General features: G+C 43.1%; 1 protein-coding gene across 3 annotated transcripts in view; it reads left to right on the top strand.

The window, feature by feature from the left end:
* Window positions 1-1,598: 1,598 nt before the first annotated feature.
* The window catches only part of NSUN6 (NOP2/Sun RNA methyltransferase 6), a 41,363-nt gene continuing 23,727 nt past the window's right edge, over window positions 1,599-19,234 (top strand). For 2 of the 3 annotated variants that reach the window (XM_089533331.1, XM_089533328.1), the window contains exons 1-2: window positions 16,538-16,728; window positions 18,168-18,313. The gene's annotated coding sequence lies outside the window, so the exon portion shown is untranslated. Of the gene's footprint in view, window positions 1,716-16,537; window positions 16,729-18,167; window positions 18,314-19,234 lie in introns of those variants that run through there. The other variant, XM_089533329.1, reaches the window with a different exon arrangement.

The following is a 19,234-nucleotide window of genomic DNA, read 5'->3' as shown; positions in this document are numbered from 1 at the left end:
ACAAACAAACAAACAACAAAACCCTCTGAAGGATCTACAAGAGTTTTATTTTGCTCACTGCTTAAAAACCACAGTCTTCTCTAAAGTTTCAGGCTGAAACATGTTGTTGTTGTTGTTGTTGGTAGGTGTACTGTTAATATGTTTATTCTGTACCTAATTACAAAATGCTCAAAATGGAGGACAGTTAGGAATTCTTCCTGAAATGTAGGACATGTCCTGAAAAGAAGGGCATCTGGTTACCCTGGGTTTGACACCGCGTTAATTCTGTAGTGTGGCAACAGCCTTGTATATTGAAGGGCCCCGAAAAGCCCGAGAAGAAAAGACCAAAGATTAAAGGTCCAAAACACACTGCAGAAACAATCCAGCTTGAGAACACTTTAACTGCCCTGACTCAGTGCTAGGGAATCCTGGGAATTGTAGCTTATCGTGGCACCAGAGCTCACTGACAGAGAAGACTAAATGTCTCACAAAACTACAGTTCCCAGAATTCCCTAGCACTGAGCCAGGGCAGTTAAGGCAGTCTCAAACTACATCATTTCTGCAGTGACCAATGCTAGGGAATCATGGGAAATGTAAGAGGGAGCTCTGGTGCCACAATAAACTACAGTGTCCTAGGATTCCCTAGCAATGAGCCATGGCAGTTAAAGCAGTCTCAAACTGGATTATTTCTGCAGTGTGTTTGGGACATAAGAGGCGGCGTCGACTGCCATGAAGAGGCGGGGTTGGGGCTGGGCTACAATGTAATGGTTGTAAGGGAGGATGTGCTTGGGTTGGCTTCCACTGAGAGAGGGAGGCGGAAAGCAGGAGACTAGGCCGCACTGAGGGAGAAAGAGGCCATCTTCCTTGTCGCCTCAGGCTGGACACTTTATTATACGGGACAAGCTTGGCCCAGGTAGCCTTTTCCCTGCCAGCAGGTGGCGCCCGCCTTGAGGGAGCCTAGTTTCGCCTCACAAAGAAAGAAGTGCCTCGACGAGTCAAGTGGAGGGAGAGGGGTGAGAAAATGGCGGCGGTCGCTGCTTGAGGGAAAGGGGGAGCTGCAGAGCAGATGTCCTCCTTTTCTTCCAGGACATGTCCTGCATTCGTCTCAAAATAGCTCATTAAACTTATGTGCTGGAGGAGTTCCAAAACGTCCTCCATTTTGTGCATGGGTTTATATTTCTTTTACATGACCTTTTATATATATATATATATATATATATATATATATACATACACACACACACACACACACACACACAAATATCTATATATCTGTATATAGATAGATCGATCCATCGATAGATCTGTAATTAGTCATTTGGGAAGCTCAAAGCTCCGCAGGCTGCAGTGTGCCAGGGGAGCCACAGGAGGGCGCGCCAGAGCAAGATGGGAAGGGACTCCCTTTTCCGCCACTAGAGGGCGCGCCATAGGGACGCCAATAGAAGGATTGTGTTGGATGGGGAAGTGTGCCAAAATGCTGCCACAAGAGGGCGCGCCACAGCAAGGAATGGGGCTGGGAAAGAGCAACCAATCCTGTTTGGAGCCACACTAACAGTTTTCAGCCAATCAGTGGCTCTGAGGCTGTTGGTTGCAGCCTGTTGCTGTGAGGAGGAGTGAAGGAGTCTTGGCTTGCTGTCCCTGTGGTTGGCTTGCCAATTGCCTGCCTGCTTTGCCCTCTTTCTTGTCAGATTGTCTTGGCTCTTCTTGAGACTTCAAAGTGGTTGGATCACCTGGAGGTATCTCATATTGTTGTCTGTCTTCTTCTAGGCACCCAGGTTAACTGGGTTAATTGACTATATATATATATATATATATATATGCGCACGCACACACAGACACATATACACACAATATATATATATATATACACACACACACATGCACAAACGCACACACACATATACACACACACACACACTTAGACACACATACACATAATATATACATATATGCATATACAGTATATATACACACAAACATATATACACACACATGCACAAACAGATATAGATAGATACAGACACATACATATACATATATATGTATACACCCACAAACACAATAAAACACACACACACATATATACACACACATACATGTCACAACAAACTACAATTCCCAGGATTCCCTGGTTTGACAAGGGAATTGCCTCCACGCTTCCTGATCACAGTCCCAGAGAAAGAGTCTACAGTATATCAGTGTTTCCAACTTAAGTCCACTTCTTCAGGTGCATTTGGATTTAATAATGATAGTAATAATGGTGATGATGATAGAGAGATCTTGTAGCACTTTGAGACTCACTGAAAGAAAAGGTGGCAGCATGAGCTTTTCTAGACTTAAGCGTACGTCCTCAGATGCATGGGAAGTGTAGTTGATTGTGGCACCAGAGCTCTTTCTCACAAAACTACAATTCCCAGGATTCCCTAGCACTGAGCCAGGGCAGTTAAAGTAGTCTCAAACTGGATTATTTCTGCAGTATGGATTGGACCTTGAGCATTTTTAATAACTAAGGTCCAAAACACACTGCAGAAATAATCCAATTTGAGACTGCTTTAACTGTCCTGGCTCAGTGCTAGGGAATCCTGGGAATTGTAGTTTGTTGTAGCACCAGAGCTCTTTCTGATAGAGAAGGCTCAATGTCTCACAAAACTACAGTTTCCAGGATTCCCTAGCACTGAGCCAGGGCAGCTAAAGCGGTCTTGAACTGGATTACTTCTGCAATGTGTCTTGGACCCAACTCAGGCTGCATTGTCACTCCAGAGACAATCCAGTTTCATACCGTTTTAACTGCCATGGCCCAGTGCTATGAAATCCTGAGAACTGTAGTTTGTTGTCACACCAGAGTTTGCTGACAGAGAAGGTTAAATGTCTCAGAAAACTAGAATTCCCAGGATTCCATAGCACTGAGCCAGGGAAGCTAAAGGGGTGTCAAACTGGATTATTTTTGCAATGTGGTTGCAGCCCAACATGTTTTTATTTGGCACAAAGCTCCCTAGATGCCCTTCATGTCAAAATAAATATCTTAAAAGTATTAGAAGGACTGAAAGATTCTTTGGTTGGTTTTAATGGTAATTTTGAGAGTTGAAATAAGTTACAATTATTTTTATTCAATTATGTTTACATTTATTTGCAAAAGATCCACCATGTTAACATTACGGGAACTTTCTGGAGATTTTGACTGAATGTTCCATGTAATATTGAGAAATCCCAGGGATTTGGTAAAACATGCCGGGGAAATATGTTCAAGGCTTGTTGGCAACACTGCTCACATCCCAACGCATGCCTCTCTGGGCCCAAGAATTAAAGGGTTACAAGGAGCTCTTGTCTACTTCTGTATCCTCAGTAAAGGCCAAGGCTGCTTTTATATAATTGCTGGTAGAAATGCAGGGACACAAGGATTTATTACACCATAATGCCAAAGGCTCCCAGGGAAAAAACTCAGCAGTCATGAAATGCAGACAGGTCCTCCTGCAGATCTGTTAACTGGTGAAAAACAGGAAATAGGCAGCCGAAATTAATTAATTATTTGTTTTCACAATGACGGGAAGTAACTCCCGCCTCAGCTCTGGATTAGGTGCACTGTTATTTAATCTGGAGTCATGGCAGAGGCAACTACAGGAAATGCTGCATTAGTTGGGATGGTGAATTTGTCAATAAAATATCACTTTGTTATAATGCCCTTACCAAATACCTGTGATGCAGGCACAATTAGAATTACAAAAGAGGAAGAACTTGATAAGGCACTCATCATTAATCATATGGGATTTGAAGTCAAAGGCTTTCATGGCTGGCATCCATGGTTTTTTGTGGGTTTTTCAGGCTATGTGGCCATGTTCTAGAAAATTTTCTTCCTGAGGTTTCGCCAGCATCTGTGGCTGGCATCTTCAGAGAATGCTTGCCTGGTAAAATTGGGTGTATATATACTGAGTGAGCCTGGGAATGCAGGAGTGATTTGCATGTGTATTGTTCTGTGTTGATGGCAGGCCTCAGGCTGGGAGGCTAATGCAAAGGAGGATTAACGTCTGCTAATTGGTGATCATTATCTGCTGGGAAAGCCCCTGACTCTGAGTGGTTTCCCATTTGCATTTGCTGAGTCCTTATTTTGCTATTCTTCAGGACTGGTAGCCAAACCTTGTTCACTTTAAGGGTTTCTTCTTTCCGGTTGGAATTGTCCAGGTGTTTGTGGATTTCAGTGGCTTCCCTATGCATCCTGACATGGTAGTGGTTGGCATGGTCCAGAACTTCAGTGTTTTCAAACAGTATTTTATGCCCAGGATGGTTTGTGGCATGTTCTGCTACTGCTGATTTTTCTGGCTGGCCCAGTCTGCAGTGTCTCTCGTGTTCCTTGATTCTTGTTTGCACACTGCATTTGGTGGTCCCTATGTAGACTTGTCTGCAGCTGCATGGTATGCGGTAAACTCCTGCGGCTGTGAGAGGGTCTCTCTGGTCCTTGGCTGAGCGAAGCATTTGCTGGATTTTCTTTGTCGGTTTGTAAACCATTTGCAGGTTATGCTTCCTCACCACTTTGCCTATTCTGTCTGTGACTCCTTTGATGTATGGTAAAAATACCTTCCTTTTGGGTAGCTGCTTGTCTTCACTTCTGGGTTTTCCTGGGCCTGGCAGCCTTTCTGATGTCTGGGCTGGAATAAGTTGGAAGTTGGAAGATGAACTGAAGCACTTGGACCGGGCTCTACAGGCTAATAATGGTTATTCCAGCTCAGACATCAGAAGGGCTGCCACATAGCCCAAAAAACCCACAAAAAACCATATGGGATTTACTGCCACATTGTGTGGTGCTGCCAAGTAGTTTATGATAGCTTTTTAAAAATGGACTTGGACTATCAACTGCTACCATGATAGCTAACATGAGCTTCCATGCTCAGAGGTTGTACCAGTTGTTACAGATGGCTCTCATCATGTTCCTGTTTATGATCTTCCAAACCCGGGTGGAGACTGTGAGTCCTTACAGATGTTGTTGAATGCAAAACCCTAGCAGCCCTAGATGAAACACAGCCAATGGTGAGGAACTCTAGGAAATGTAGAAACATATGGAGGAATGCACAGTTCTTACCCTGGTGTACAGGTACCTGGCCAGTCACAGTCATTTGGGCTGAAATAGGGGCAGATACTGCTACCTTCTACTGAGTCAGATCCACTGGTGCACTTAGCCCAGTACTGTTAACTCTGAATGGAATCTCAGGCAGAGGAATCTTTCATCCAAATAATAACCAGGTCTGACTCTGCTCAGGTTCTAAAATGAGTCAGGATTGGCTATATTCAGGTTAATATAAGAGACCAGTGCCATCTAATAGTGGTGAACTGCTGCCTATACCTATCAGCCAGTTGGTCTGGGGAGTTTCTAGAAGAAAAAGACAAGCAAACAGTTGTAGCTAATGGGCACAAAGATGGTGCTGGTCTTTGGCACCTTGCAAAAAAAAACCCCAAAACTAAACCTAGTCCCACACCTCAGCTGGCCTGGGAAGGAATACAGTAGTAGACCATACCCATAAATTAAAGATACTTAATACAGACCCTGCTGGGCAATGCTGTTTTCTCACATCTTGCATTCCTTCATGAGAACAACAGCATCAAACAGATTGGAAGAAAATAACCATTTTATGTCCATAGTTGAGTTAATAATGGTGGAGGAAGCAAGATGTTCAAATGCTGAATGGGATTTCAACTCTGTTCTCTGTCCATTCTCTATTAAACAAAGGGAAGACATATAATTTTAATAATAATGCTTGTATAGTAATAACAGCACTCCCAGAGATGAGCGAGTGGTAGGCAAAGCCAGCCCCAACCAGCTCCCCAAACACAAGTCCAAAAGAAACAGCAGCATAGACCAGTTATGGTGAACCTTTTAGAAGCTGAGTGCCCAACCTGCAACCCAAAACCCACTCATTTATTGCAAAGTGCCATGTCCCTCTGGCTTTCTAGTAACAAACTCTAGTAAACTCTCTGCTGGGGGGACGGCACATGTGCCCACAGAGAGGGCTCTGAGTGCCACCTCTGGCACGTGTGCCATAGGTTCACCATCACTGGCATAGACTCTTCATTAGGACCAATAAAAAACAGCACAAAACAGGGAGTATGCAAGCTTCCAAGTTATTTCAGCTTGAAAGCCCAGTCGTTGCTTAACATTTTAGCTGATCCTAATAAAAGTTGTGTGCTACCGATTTGGCTTTGTTTCTAACAAGCTAGCTAAATTTTTTGTCAGCTGGCCCATAAAAATGGTCTTTCTAGAAAAGTGGTTCTCAAACTTTGGTCTTCCAGAGGTTTGGGACTTCAGCTCCCACCATTCCCAACCACTGTGAACGCTGGCTGGGACTTCTATGGGTTGAAAACCAAAACACGAATCACTACCAGGTAATCTGTTTCTTGATAGGGTTAGCATATACATTTAACCTTGCTGTGGACAGAAGCTGGGACATTTAACAGGGAGACTGAGAACTTGTAGACTGGGTTACTTCCAAGTAAACATGCTTAAAATCAGGCTGTGAGAACTTTTGTCGATTTACAGCCATCGTGGCTATTATTGTCGCGCAACAAAGCATCTCATTCCCTCTGAAATGTGAATCCCAGTTCCTAAAATCCATTCTCTACCCCTTCTTAATGCAGAGACCAACTTGTATGTGTGATAGCAAACACTTCACTGTACTTTTCAGTGTGTATCATATTGCAACAGCCATTTGGTTTCAACCCCAATGCGCAGAACTAAGACATATATTAGAGACAGCCTACCACACTTGCTGTCCAAGCTTATTTATTTTTTATCACTTATGATCTTTTATTATGCTAGCCAGGCATTTTTATTCAATTTAGAGGCAGCATATACATGCTTTTAACAATAAGTATGCAGTCTACATTTGAAGGAGATAAAATATATTATCATGCCTGGTAGCAATGTTATGAGAATAAAAATAGCACAAGGTGAGTGAATTATTTGTAAGAGCACTCAAGTTACCAATTGTGTGTAAGAGGGCTCAAAGTAAACCAAAAAAAATGAAAAGACTGTTAAAATAGCCATTAGTCCAAAATGCCTCATAATAAATACAATCTGTTCCTGTTTGAGGTATCACAAGACTTTTCTGTTGCTTTTATGACAACAAGCTAACATAATTAGCCTTCTTTAAAAGGGTTAAAACGTACTACAGTAGGCCCTCCACATTTGCTAGGGTTAGGGGCACAGGACCCCCGTGAAAGTGGCAAAAACGGCAAATAAAAAACAACAACACTGCTTTTTAACCTGAGATATCACCTCTCTAGGAATAGGTCCTCCAGTGCAACTCTTTGGTCAACATCTGCCAAAAGTTGACCGCAGAATCATGCTGGAGGACCTACAGATGCTGAGAGAACTGTTTTGTCTAGTAAACTCTAGAACCTCCAGAGCATCTCTATAGTCAATTTCCAGCAGAATTGCTCTGGAGGACATAAAAGGTTTCTAGAGGGAACATATAAATCAAACCCGCAAATAACGAAAACTGCAAAAGTCAAAGCCACAAATGTGGAGGGCTGGCTGTAGTTGCCAATGGAGTCGAGTAACTGTTTGTTGCAGCAAACCAGCAAGAGCCCCATGAGACCTTAAAAACCAACCCACTTATTTATAATATGAGCTTCCAAAGGATTATAACCCGCTTTAACAGATAATTAAGGCATAATATTTCAAATATATACTACTGCAATGTAGAGGTTTGAATCCCCACTCAGCCATGGAAACCCACTGAGTGACCCTGGGCAAGCCACACTCTCTCAGCCTCAGGGGGAGGCCATGGCAAACCTTCTCTGAACAAATCTGGCCAAAAAACCCTGTGACAGGTTTGCCTTGGGGTTGCTGTAAGTCAGAAAGAACTTCAAGGCACACAGCAACAAGAACAGATAGATAGATAGATAGATAGATAGATAGATAGATAGATAGACAGACAGACAGACAGACAGACAGACAGACAGACAGACAGATAGATACCTATGTATATATTCATTCATTCATTCATTCATTCACACACAAACAACTTGACTGAAGGTGGACTCAAGTGTCCCCTCAAAATACAAATTCTTCTGAGGGGGAAAAGAAAGTGGGAGGGAAATGTAAACAGCAAATGCAAATAGTAAGATTTACTGTTTACCATGGTAATATCATCTGTATGGTAATATTTAAATGTTATTTATTGTTCCAGTTACTTCTAGCAGAAGAATATAACCTGACATAATTGGAACAACAGAAAAACATCTTTAGAAAAAGTAGCATTCCTCAGAATCAATGGTATGTGATGATCTCTGTTTTCCTCCCAGTCTGTCCTCAGAGTCCGTTTGGGGGTAAGGAAACGGAAGCCGGGAGTGAGAAGCCTTGTCTTCAGCCCAGGCTTCTCTTTCTCAGCCCTTTCCTCCCCCTCCCCCCAAATGGGTCCAGAGAAAAAAAGCCGCGGTAATATTTAAATATTACTATCTATTGTTCCAGAACTTTCAGGAACGGTATGGTATGGTAAATCCCGGAACAATGGAGGAACATCCTAGGAGAAGGTGGCATTCCTAGGAGGACATGGTATGTGATGATATCTGTTTTTCCTCCCAATCTGTCCACAGAGTCCGTTCGAGGGGATGAAAGCGAAGCAGCGAGGGAGAGGCCTTGGCTTCAACCCAGGCTTCTCTTTCCTGGCCATTTCCTCCCCCCAAAACGGGCCCAGAGAAAGCAAGCCGCTGTAGTATTTAAATCAGGGGTAGGCAACCTGCAGCCCGTGGGCCGGATGCGGCCCGGCGAGGCCTTGGGACCAGCCCGAGCCCGGTCCTGCCGCCGATTGCTGCCGGGGCCTTTGGCCTCTCGCACGAGGGGCATAGTGGGGCAATTGTCTATAGAAGCTTCAGAAACATGCATTTATCTTAACATTTTTTAAAAAATCAGCAATTTTTTCCGCATGTCCTCCATTTTTTAATAAAAGTGTCCTCCATTTGGAAATTTTGTCCTACATTTGTCCCGGTTTATTTGTTTATTTAATTTTTAAAAAATTATTTAATTATTTACTTTTTGGCTTCGGCCCCCCAGTTGTCTGAGGGACAGCAACCCGGCCCCCGGCTCAAAAAGATTGCCTACCCCTGATTTAAATGTTACTATCTATTGTTCCAGGTCTTTCTAGGAGCACAGTATCATATAAGCCTAAAACGTCCTGAGAGAAGGCAACATTATTCAAAAATGATGGTATGTGATGGTCTCTGTTTTTCCTTTTATTCTGCTCATTTCCCCCCGGAGTACACGCTTCTCTGGGCACATGGGAAGGGAAGGAAGCACTGAGAGTGTGTCAGGGAAGGAGAGGCTGAGAGTGTGTCAAGGGAGGGGAGGGTGCTAAACACGGAGGTAAGCGGCGATCAGCGGGAGGGGAGGGGGGAGAGGAGCTGGGAAACTCACGAATAATCAAAATCGCGAGTTCAAGACAGCAAATAGGAGGGGCAACTGTAATTTTGATGGATTTGTTGTTTTTTTTAGTTTGAAGAACTAATGAGGCTCAGAAAAGAGAATAAAGAATTAAAAAACGAGAATGATTTCTTGAGAAGCTGACTCTCCCTGTATGAAGATATTGCAAGAGGGCATATTAATTTGGTAAATTCAATATATAATAATAATAACAACAACAATACTAATAGGATTTATTTATATGCTGCCCAATCACTGGGAATCTGGGCAGCTTACAACAGAGGGGATAATAGGCGGTTCCCTGCCCTTGGGCTTACAATCTAAAAAGACAGGATACAAAACGAGAAGGGAATGGGGGGAGGGAGGGGATCAGGTCCAGCATTCTTCTCTCCCTCTGAGGCCTGGACCAAGGCAGATGGACTGGAGGGAGGGCTCTTTTTCTTAATTGTGGCCGGGCCCAATGGCGTTGGGCCTGTCCTTTCGCTCCCTCCCAGGCCAGAAGATGACAGTTGGAAGGAGGGAGAGGAGGGTTATTTATTTTTCTCTAAATTTAAATTTCAATGTATCTAATTTAGAACATTTTTTTCCCACAGAACCAAGCCAATGATATTAACATCACACATAATATTAATGAGAGGTCTACAACAGGACACCGCATAGAAATTTTGAAATTCTTTTTTGATTTTAGATTGCTCCATCGTTGATGTTGCATCTTTTTATTTATTTATTTATTTAAGAGAGCCCTCCTCCCGACCACCATCTTGAGGGGGAGAGACGAGGCCTGGCCTGGAAAGAGTAAGAGCCCTCCCCCCGACCACCATCTTGAGGGGGAGAGAGGCCTTGCAATTTTTTGTATTGTATTGCAATTTTTACTGTACACCGCTATGATAATTGCAGAATAGCGGTCTATAAATAAAACTTATTATTATTATTTATTTATTTATTTTTAATTGTGATTTTTTAAAAAAAATTATTGTGTTTTTTTATTATCTTTTAAATAGATATTTTAATTGTAACATGTTTAATCCTGTTTTAAGGGGGGAATTTGGGACATAATGTTGTAAATGTGGATATTTTAATAAGTTGTGAGCCGCTTTGATTGCCTCATCACAGAAAAGCGGGATAAAAATAAAAGTTTTATTATTTATTATTATTTGTTTGTTTTTAATGTCTTCTTTTAGATTTTCTTCAAAATTCCATTTTAGAATTTCCCTTCCTCTTTTAATTATTTCTTCTTTTTGTAGTAGCAGATCATTTAACCTCCAGGTAAATTCTTCTTGTTTTAACCTTATTGTTATTGTTATTGGGTTATGGTCTACTGGTTGGGGCTAATGGGAACTGGAGTCCAAAAACTGCCATAGTGCTAAAAGTTTCCCCATTTTATTTATTTATTCATTTATTTATTTACTTCCAAGAATTTATGACACTACCTTGAGGATTAAATTCATAGAACCTCTGTATCCCAGCTGCTAGAGTGAAAGTCTGCTATGGAAAGTGAACATCTTATTTGCTTGGCCCTAAATACTGATATTGCCCAATATTAAATTATTAAATTATAACAAAATACATATAGGTTGTCAGTCCACACCGCAGACGCATTTCATTTCCTAAGTATGAAACCTCATGGGATGACAGGGACAGCTGGGCAGATCTGATAGGATGTGGAACACCTGAGGCTATAAATGTCATGGCTTTCTTGCTTTTTTTTCCTTTTGTTTTTCTGGGTGTGTTCTTGAAAAGCAGGGCACCAAATGCCTTGCAGATAGGTACAAAACTACACTGTTGCTAAGGACAATTATGGGTTGGGACTTTACAAGTATCAAAACAAAGATGCCATGAAAACACTGACCCATGCCTGGCTCATCACTGGTTGTCTTAACTCTTTCAGGTGTATTTGGGGCAGATGTTTTCTGAACTGCCTGTTTAGTTGCAACTTTTGCTGCTGGTATACATGAGATATAAATCTCTTGGGCAGCTTAATATGGGATTGTTTGCACAGTCTAGGATTCTGTCCTGGCTTCTGAATGTAGCTGATATCAGGGATGGGCGAATAAGAGAGATAATTGATGGTCTAAGTGGGCTGTTGGCTAATATCCAAGTGTATTAATGGAGCTTGCATATGGCAGTTATGATTTGACTGTGTGCCAGAGTGCTGCATGCCTTTCTGTGATCATCACTTCCTAGGTTTCTATCTGATAATTTAACATCTTCATGTGTGTCTAAAAGCTGGAGACCTGTTTAACAAAATAGGGATTTGTCTTTTCTAGGCAAAAATTTCCTAATTAAGGTGGCTTAATATTCTTCAATAAATATGGCAAAGAATGTGTGTCTCCCTTGGTTGCGAGTCTTTCTACCATTCAAGGAAAGGTCAAGCACTATGAAATGCTCTCAGTGTTAGGACTTTTTTTGATGTTCTCAAATTTGATTGGTTTTTTTGATTGGTTAGAGTAATTGCCATGGGGCAATGTATTTACTGCAAGTTGTACTGCAGGACTGAATGGATCTCTGCAAAGCGGACCTTATTTCTAAATAGGGTCATCACCCCGATTGTTCCTTGAGAGGTAACCAAAAACCTGGAATATATCCAGCACTCTAATAACATGGTCATCACTAGCTGTCGAACCTCTCCTGCAACCTGAAACAGAACCCCGAAAGGTTCAGTGGTGTATTTTATAATGCCTTGTCTGGAGGGTATGGCAAGTAATTTCTGTTGAGGAGGTACAGGGGGAGATTACTGCAACACTCCATTGTAAGACCGGTTTGCCTGCTTTTCAAAGCAACTAAACAGAACTGGAAGCAAATGGGCTTTGAATACTCATAGCATGCCCTCTATTTCTTTGTTCAAGTCATTGATAAAGACTGATAAAGTGGTATTCACTGGGCCCAGGACAGAACCCTATGCCAAGCCATTGGTCACTTCTCTCCGGGATGAAGAGGAGCCATTGCTGAGTACACTTTGGGTTTGGCTGGTCAACCAGTTACAAATCCATGTAACAGTTACCTTGTCTAGCCCACATTTTACAAGCTTGTTTGAAAAAATGTCATGGGGGACCTTGTCAAAGGCTTTACTGAAACCAAGATATGCAATATCTCCCCAACTCCACCTGGGGCCAAAGAAGGCAGCAGAGGCAAGGCAGCAGTGAGAGCGTGTGGTCAGGAGTGGTAAGCTTGAAAAGCCTTTCCCCCAGCCCTCAGGAAGGCCAGCCAGCCAGATAGGCAGAGGACTTTTTCCACGATTGCTCCCACTTTATGGAATGGCCTGCCGGACGAGATCTGTCAAATTAGAAACCTAGAGAGCTTCAAGAAAGCTGTCAAGACAGATCTTTTCTGGCAGGCCTTCCCGGAATAGAACCCAGCCATGTAATGCTCCCCCCACAGACATATATAAATGAAGACTCTGCCCACCGTTATTGTATTATTGTTTTTAAATTTTATTGTCTGTAATTTTAATTGATAGAATTATTTAATCCTTTTTAAGGGTGGTGGTGGAAATTGTACATATTGTATTTTTTAAACGTCGTATGCCGCTTTGATTGTGGTAACAAAAAGCAGGATATAAATTAAAGTTTTATTATTTATTATTTATTACAGCATTGCCTTCATCTACCAAACTGGTAATTTTTTTCAAAAATTGATTGAGTTTTAATGAAGCAAGATTTGAGAAAGGGCCCAGCTGAGCACCATATGGCAATAGCAATAGCAATTACATTTCTATACTGCTTATCAGTGCACTGAAGCACTCTGTAAGCCAGGGGTAGGCAACCTTTTTGAGCTGGGGGCCGGGTTGCTGTCCCTCAGACAACTGGGGGGCCGAAGCTGGGGGGTGGAGCTTCCACCCTCTGGGGGCGGAGCCGCACACCAGGGGTGGAGCTTCCACCCTCTGGGGGTGGAGCCGCATGCTGGGGTGGAGCTTCCTCCCTCCGGGGGCGGAGCCGCATGTCAGGGGTGGAGCTTCCACCGACGTCCCGCAAGGAGAAGTAGGCATGTGCCTGGCCTCTCCTCCTCGGTCCCATCCTTCGGCCAAAGCCCAAAAATTAATAATTAAATAATTTTTTAAAAAATAAATAAATAAATAAAAAATAAATAATTCCTACACACACTGCAAACATTATATGAAGTAAAAAACAAAATGGGAACATATACAATATTCAAAATGAAGAACAAGAACAAGTAAAGTTAAATAAAAATTAGGAAATCCAGATCAAATGCATGCACACTGTCTCAATCCAGAAAGGAACAAGCCAGCCCATGTGGAGGGATTTTGCAAAGAGAATACCAAGGGATATAAGCATAAGAATAACAATATTTGCAGCATGCAAGCTACCTGAAAGTCAGAAAGCAGAGGGAAAGCATAGAGTTGGAAGAGACTGCAAGGGCCATCCAGTCCAACCCCCTGCCATGCAGGAAATCCAGATCAAATGCATGCACAATGTCTCAACCCAAACAGCCAGCCCATGTGGAGGGATTTTGCAAAGAGAATACCAAGGGATGTAAGCATAAGAATAACAATATTTGTTAGCATGCAAGCTACCTGAAAGTCAGAAAGCAGAGGGAAAGCATAGAGTTGGAAGAGACTGCAAAGGCCATCCAGTCCAACCCCCTGCCATGCAGGAAATCCAGATCAAATGCATGCACAATGTCTCAACCCAAACAGCCAGCCCATGTGGAGGGATTTTGCAAAGAGAATACCAAGGGATGTAAGCATAAGAATAACAATATTTGTCATGTGGAAGCAACCTGAAGGCCACAGAACAGGGGAAAATGCATGCACAGTGTGTCCCAAACCACAAAGGCACAGGTAGTAGGTTTAGCTTCCGATAACCCCCCTCCCCCAATGAACCAACCTCTTCTCTTGCGTGGTAGTGGCTCTGACTCTTTCTTTCTTTCTTTCTTTCTTTCTTTCTTTCTTTCTCTTTCGTTCTCTGCCTCCTCCTCCTCCTTCCCCCCCTCCCCGCTCTTCCATGGGGGGAGGGCTGAGGGCAGAGCCAGGAGAGCCAGGAGAGCAGAGCCAGAAGGTGAAGGGCAGGGCCAGGAGGGCGGAGAGAGAAGGGAGGAGGGGAGAGCCAGGAGAGCGGAGCCTGAAGGGCGAAGGGTGGGGCCAGGAGGGCGGAGGGTGAAGGAGGAGGAGGGAGGAGGGCGTCGCCCATTCAGAGGCCTGGCACGGCCCTGGAGCCCTCGAACAGGACTCCAGGGAGCACACCGGGCCTCCTAAATGGGCGCCGCCATTTTGTTTTTTAAAATGGCGGCAAAGTCTTGAGCGACGAGAAAGGTCGCGCGAGACTTCGCCGCCATTTTAAAAAACAAAATGGCGGCCGGAGCGGCGACAATCGGGGGCGCAATCGGTGGCAGGAGCGAGCGGGGGCCGGTTCTGGCGCCTCCGGGGGCCGGATGTGGCCCGCGGGCCGCAGGTTGCCGACCCATGCCGTAAGCTGTTTACAATGTGTGAGCGAATTGCCTCCAACAATCTGGGTACTCATTTTAGCCACCACCACAGGATGGAAGGCTGATTCGACCCTGGAGCCCCTGGCTAGGATTGACCGCACAACCTTGTGGTTTGTGAGTGAGTGGCTGCAATACAGGCATTTTACCACAGCAGCACTACAAGTGGATTTGTGGTATTGGCTTTGCTTCAAATTGTTTTAGAACTGCTGGTATATGATGTCATTATTTTGCCCTGTAAAATTTTCTATTCAAGGCTTATTTAGCTGAGCATTTATTGATTCATTTTTTTAGGTACTACTTTGTTTAATTCAGAAGTAGGATATAGGCTGCAAAAAGAAAAAGAGAATGAGGAGGGACATCATTTGCAAGTAGCATGGGTACTATTTGGGGACAATGGTTGTCAAGGTATAGGTTTGGATTCACCTGTGATCCCACGCTTCTCTCTGGTGGGTCCCAGTTCTTCCAACTGCCCAGTACTTCTTCTTTTGACCACCCCATTCTGTGACAGGACCACAGCTTTCTTGTAAGACTGATGCCGTACCAGTTCCCTACATACACAGAGCAAAGACACTCATGGGAGTTGGAGTTGCTTGCATCCATTGTTCTGGGTCCCATTCTCTGGAGCAGCAGAAAACGAGCTTGCTCCCTCCTCAATATGACATCCCTTCAAATATTTAAACAGGGCTATCATATCACCTCTTAACCTTCTTTTCTCCAGGCTAAACATCCCCAGCTCCCTAACTGTTCCTCATAGGACATGGTTTCCAGACCCTTCACCATTTTAGTCACCCTCCTTTGGACAGGCTCCAGTTTCTCAGTGTCTGTTTTTATTAAAAAGCCTGCTTCATAGTGCCAGTAAAAGGCTTCTTTGAATGCTTCCTGTTACCATGAATGGAAGGTTGGTGCAATGTGTCATCACCCAAATAGTGGATAACATATAATTTTCTTGGATCTCTGCACTCCCTGAGGCAGTATATATGTCTCTTGAAACCATGCAGCAAGTCTTTCTAGGATCCATTTGGGTCCTTTAGATAGTAGTATCTTTTCAATACAGTTGGGGGGTGCAACCTCTTCTGATGGAAATTTGACCCCCTTGCTACCCCTGTTGGACATGCTCCAGCTTGCCAACTTCCTTTTTGAATTTTGCTGTCCAGAAGCAGAGACAGTATTCCAAGTGAGGCTGTCCCAAAGCAGAATACAGTGGCACTATTACTTCTGTTGAGCTAGAAACTATACGTCAACTGATGTAGACTAAATTCACATTGGCCTTTATTGCTGCAGCATTACACTGTTGACTCATGTTCAAACTGTGGCCTGCCATGACTCCTAGATCTCCTAGAATATGATTCTCTATGCGCATGTAATCCACATGATTCCCAATATGCAAGCAACCACCAAGTCTCTCTATGGGCAAGTGATCCCCATAATTCTATAGGGGTAAATAATCCCCATGCATCCCTATGAGCAAGCAATCTCCAACGATTCTCTATGGGCAAGCAATTCTAAATGTTTTTCTATGTGCAAGTAAGCACTATGTATCCCTAAAACACACAACAACCCACAGCCTCAGAGCCACTCTCCTCTCTGATTGGCTGGAAACGGTTAGTGTGACTCCAAACAGGATTGGTTGCTCTAATCCCAGAAGCCCCGCCCCCTTCCCCCAACAGGCGCCAGTCATTGGAGGAGGAGGAGGAGAGAGGCTGTGAGGGAAAGGACTTGGAGGCACCAACAATAAGAATAAAGAGCCTCCTCCTGCTGCTGCTTTTGGCCCCGGAAGGCAAGGAGGGCGCTAGGGAGGAGAGGAGCCCAGGCAAGAGGGCCTGTGCCTCCCTCCATGCTGCCAAGGGAGCCTTGAGAGCCCAGCCGAGAGGGGCAGGCAGTTGGGGCTGCTGGCAGGACAGGTGGGTCCTCCTTTCCCAGCCTTCCTTCCAGGACTAGGGGCTCCCAAATGGAGCAGGTTCACAAGACACACACTGCAGAAATCAACCCTTTCTTACAGACCCCTTTAACTGCCCTGGCTCAGTGCTATGGAATCCTGGGAACTGTAGTTTTAGGAGACGTTGAGCCGTCTATGTCAGAGGGAGCTCTCAGGCCATAAGAAACTACAGTTCCCAGGCGTCATCATTTTAAAAAACAAAACGTATCTGGCAGGAATTTATTACTGATACCAGGAAGTTCTGGGAATGGTAGTTTGTTGCTAATAATGTTATTTATTGTTGTTGTTGTTGATGATGATATCTTTATATGAACCAGCTAAAGGAGTCTCCAGCTGTATTATTTCTGCAGAGTGTTCTGGATCTAAGAATCCCAAGAAAGAAAGAAAGAAAGAGAAAGAAAGAAAGAAAGAAAGAAAGAAAGATAGATAGATAGATAGATAGATAGAGACCTAGCAGCAAGGATTTCAGACTCCTATGCCACTTAAAGCCGAGATCCAAAACACAGTGCAGAAACAATCCAGTTTCAGATTGCTTTAACTGCCCTGGGGAATCCTGGGAACTGTAGTTTAGGGAGACATTGAGCCTTCTCTGTCAGAGGGAGCTCTGGGGCTACAAGAAGCCACCGTTCCCAGGAACTACAATTCTGGGGATGATAGTTTGTTCTCAACGTTATTTTTGCTGTTGTTGTTGTTGTTAATTTCTTTATATGAACCAGGGCAGTTAAAGCGGTCTCAAACTGGATTATTTCTGCAGTGTGTTTTGCATCTAACTCTCAGCATCCTGCTCACCCCACTTTTAAAGCCAAATATAATAGATTTTGGTAAATTTTAGCTGAGGGGGGTGTCTCTTGCAGGTTATCATTTCACTCATGTGCCAATGCCTTTGGAGCACCAACAGGACTTGAAATATTTTTTTGAGGAACAAGCAAATTGCTGCTCGTTATTGACAATTAATGCAACCCACCTTAAATCCTGTTGTCAGAAAAAGACAGGATATAAACCCTTGAAAAGGATAAATAAATGTTACATTTTTAATAATGGGAGGGGAAGAAAGACAGGACTGCGGATCTTTCATCTTATTGTCAAATTCAAATAACAGGCAGATTCGCAAGTGTTAACAAAACAAAACGTAACTACGTATGGAACCGGAGAGATGTGGAAAATAAGCAGTTAGGTAAGCAGAAATGGCTTTTTAGTGAGGTTATGAAGGAATTTATACTTTAGGGACACACTTGATGCAGGAATCTTATCATAAATCCTATAAAATCTTATAATAAAATATCATAAAACTGAAAAACTATCAGCAGGTAAGCAGTAAATTTCTAAAGTGGAATAGAATAAGTAAATAAATTGTGTCTATATAATGTCACGCTATTTTACAAAAGCATTTCCTTTTGATTTTAGAAGGCTAGCACTCTACTGAAGGATTTGTTTGAGACCAAAGAAACTTGTGCCTCTGCATGAAGCAGTTGTGAAGTTGGCCTTCTTATTGTTGCTTTCCCAGCAACTTGTATTCAAATGCATATTGCCTCAAAATCAAGACGTTGCATGTAAGTATAATAACTAGTAGCCACTGATCATTTTACCTTAGTTTAAAAGTCCTTTAAAATACAGTCAGCCCTCCACATTTGTGACTTTGACTTTCGTGGTTTTGATTATTTGTGGATCTTCTCTCTAGGCATCTCTAGGTCCCTGGCACCAATCTATGGTCAATTTCTGCTGGAAAGACCTAGAGATTTCTAGAGAGAACACTTCTCTAGGCATTTTAGGTCTTCTATTCTGTGGTCAGTTTCTGCCAGAAGTTGACCATAGAATGGCTCTGGAGGACCTAAAGATTCCCAGAGAGGTGTTATTTCAGGTTAAAGGAAGTGTTTGTTTATTTGTAGTTTCTCCACTTCCATGGGAATCTTGCTCTTGTACACCCAACCGCAGCAAACATGGAGCGCCTAATGTAGTCAGTTTCACCAAATTTTTAAAAATGAAAATATTCCAAAAATATGCTGTTAGCAAATAGCCTAGTACATGTGAATCAAAAGCGAATAACAGAAATATAAGTAAACTTGCAGTCTTCAGCATAATCAAATGAACACTGAAAATAAGCACAATAGAAGAAAATGGGATCTCTTTTGAGTAAACATGCATAGACTTGAGCAATATGACTACTGAAAAATACAGTTCTTTTGAAACTAAAGCCTTGTATCTTGTTAATTTATATCACATAACTGAACACAGGATCTTGCCAGAAATTTCTGGGTACTTTTTGGGATTTCTGTTATTTTCTGTGTACTAGGACATACACTGGAAACTAACTAAAAATACCAGCATGAAAAGCCAGCTTTGAGCCACTTGGGGATGTGGCATACAGATGTCCAAGACACCTGGAAGTCACACTGGTGCTCAGACGTGGGCTGGCATCTGGGTGCTCCAGTGGCACACTGTTTACATGCCACACACTGCTAGAGGGGCTTGAA

This window comes from Sceloporus occidentalis, unplaced genomic scaffold, assembly GCF_023333645.1.
Source record: "Sceloporus occidentalis isolate IW3139 unplaced genomic scaffold, rSceOcc1.0.p SCAF_7, whole genome shotgun sequence".
NCBI lineage: Eukaryota > Metazoa > Chordata > Lepidosauria > Squamata > Phrynosomatidae > Sceloporus > Sceloporus occidentalis.
The sequence above is the reverse complement of the archived record's forward strand: the minus strand, read 5'-3'. Positions and strand labels throughout refer to the sequence as shown.